This window comes from Oryctolagus cuniculus, chromosome X, assembly GCF_964237555.1.
Source record: "Oryctolagus cuniculus chromosome X, mOryCun1.1, whole genome shotgun sequence".
Classification (NCBI taxonomy): domain Eukaryota; kingdom Metazoa; phylum Chordata; class Mammalia; order Lagomorpha; family Leporidae; genus Oryctolagus; species Oryctolagus cuniculus.
Window position 1 is genome coordinate 134,100,338 of NC_091453.1, and position 2,933 is coordinate 134,103,270.

General features: G+C 37.4%; 1 pseudogene; it reads left to right on the forward strand.

The window, feature by feature from the left end:
• The first annotated feature begins 571 nt into the window (after positions 1-571).
• Positions 572-748, forward strand: LOC127488163 (U2 spliceosomal RNA; annotated as a pseudogene).
• The last annotated feature ends 2,185 nt before the right edge of the window (positions 749-2,933 follow it).

A 2,933-nucleotide genomic window follows, 5' to 3' on the forward strand; every position in this document is an offset into this window, starting at 1 on the left:
AAGTACAGAATATTGATTACAATGGCTTCCCCCCCAATAACGTCCCTCCAACCCGCAACCCTCCCCTCTCCCGCTCCCTCTCCCCTTCCATTCACATCAAGATTCATTTTCTTTTTTTTTTTTTTTGAGTTTCCCTGAACTCTTTTTTTTTTATCTTTTATTTAATGAATATAAATTTCCAAAGTACGACTCATGTGTTACAATGGCTTCCCCCCCCATACCGTCCCTCCCACCCACAACCCTCCCCTTTCCCACTCCCTCTCCCCTTCCATTCACATCAAGATTCATTTTCGATTATCTTAATATACAGAAGATCAGCTTAGTATACCTTAAGTAAGTATTTCAACAGTTTGCTCCCACACAGAAACATAAAGTGAAAAATAATAGATGATTTTTTTTAAATGATGATGAAATCAGATCAGACCTATTGTCATGTTTAATCCCAGTGAGAGTCAAGATGGGAATTGATAATTTCTTTTTTTTTTTTTTTTTTTTTTTTTACAGAAGATCAGTTTAGTGTACATTAAGTAAAGATTTCAGTCGTTTGCACCCCCATAGAAACACAAAGTGAATCGCTTCTCGGCCTTTTGGCTAAGATCAAGTGTAGTATAAGATTCATTTTCGATTCTCTTTATATACAGAAGATCAGTTTAGCATACATTAAGTAAAGATTTCAACAGTTTGCTCCCACACAGAAACATAAAGTGAAAAATACTGTTTGAGTACTAGTTATAGCATTAAATCACTTTAATCACTTTGACTTTAGAGCACAATGCTCTGTTTATTTGCCTTCTGCTACACTGACTGCTCTTCTTTTGTCTTCTTTGCTAAATCCTCTCATCTCCCTTACTTCTTCGTATTCGAGGATCCCAGGAATTGGTTCTGTTCTTTGGTTGCCATTTAAGTGATAAAAACTCACCAAATTATTTCTCTAGCATAGCCTATTTCCTTGAACTTCCCATTCATATACCCAACTTCCTATTTCACCTCTGTACTCAAATATTTAGTAGAGATTTCAAACATAACAAACTAAGCTCCTAATCTTTCCCACCTCAAATCTGCCATGTATAGTCCTTTTTTTATTTCCTTTGAGATTTTCAAACTTCTAATTACTCAGATAAAAAATTATAGTCATCCACCACATTTTTTATTAGTTGTGAATGTAGTCAAAATTCTCAACCTCCACATCCTCAAATAGCTTTCTACTCTGGTGATTTACACTGCATCACATTAGTATTCCCTTTGAACCTGTGACCTAAAGTTTGTTAATACTGAAATCCTTGATCCCTTTAATCTAATCTAGGCCCACATCCTTATCTTGACCCTCAAAATTATCATCACAACGTGACCATTTGCTTCCAAAGGCCAGGAGCCTTTACTTCTTTCAAAGGTCAGGATAGACAAAACAAGGAAAGGCAATTTGAGACTAACACTGCTTACTGTTGGAATCTTGCAGTCATTACAATCCAAGTTATATGTTTTCTCCCATATGTATGAGGCTAGTCTCCTGGAAGAGAAGGGGACAATCCTAACATAGAAGTTGTCATTCCTCATCTATCCAGGACATCCTTTTTGCAACAGATAATAGTCATATCTCTGATGGTAAAATATACAGATGACAAGATGTGGAAATTCCAATTCCTTTAATAACTGACTCATATTGCTGTTGTGGGTTACTAAGGAGAGAAAACAGAAGTGGTCAAACAAGAAAGTGCTCCAGCTTTATTAATATGGGGTTTTAACATCAAGCCACCTACACGTAATCCTATTGGGATAAGATGAAGTGTACCTGGGTCAGCATCACAGAGCAGCAGATTAAGGTACTACCTGTGTCACTAATATTCCATACAAGCACCAGTTGGCAACCTGATTTCTCCACTTCAGATCCAGCTTCCTGCTAATGCTCCTAGGAAAGCAACAGGAGATGGCTTGGGTTCCTGCCACCAACATGGAAAAACAGGGTAGAGTTCCTGGCTCCTGGCTTTGACATGGGCCAGCCCAGGCCATTATAGTTCATTTGGGGAGTGAACCAGCAGGTGGAAGATCTCTCTCTCTCTCTCTCCATAACTCTGCCTTGCAAATAAAATAAAATAAATCTTTTTTTAAAATAGATGGAGTGTAGCACACATGAACCCTGAAGAGTCATTTTGAACCTATATCCTCAGACCAAAGCTAAGGAGATTGAATAACTCTCCTGGCCTTTTTCTCCTTGTCCTGTCTTTTAATTTTCACTTTCAAAGTCTTACCACTCTGATAACAACAAAAACAACAACAACAAAACTCTAAAAAGGAAATCCAGAAACACCTATTTTTACAATACCAGATATAAGTCGGGTTAAAGCAATTTTACTCAGTGATTTTTTTTCTAAGTTGTCCCCCTCCAACAAGGATAAAGACCTCTCCCAAGTAGGACAAGGTCCCAGACCCATCTTAATTCATGAACTGCATTGAAAGAGGAAAAAATGTACTTGGAAGTAATCCTAAATGTAGTCTAGAAAGCAAAAATGAGATTAAGAAAACAAGCCTTATGAAAAAAAAAGTTGTATATTCAGTTTGTTTCTCTCACTATTTTACTAATTCCTTGCTCAGTTGTACTCTTGAACTCCTTTTTGTCCTTGAATTATATCAGCATTCTTTATTGAACTCTTACAGCTCTTAAGCTAGAATGATTGTGGGGTGTGTGTGTGTGTGTGTGTGTGTGTAAGAGAGGGGGCGGGAAGAGAGAGAGGCCTTGAGCTCTCTCCTAGAGGTTCAAAATTGGACTATGTCACCAATATTAACTGCCTTTCAAACTCCTTTCTAGGACATGGTCTGTAGTACTTGGATATTATACTAAATGACAAGATTTCTCTACAGAAAGAAGTACTAGGCTGGATTTGTGATTTTCACTGATTGGTTTCATCTAAGTCAATGTAGTATTGTGGAAATTGTAG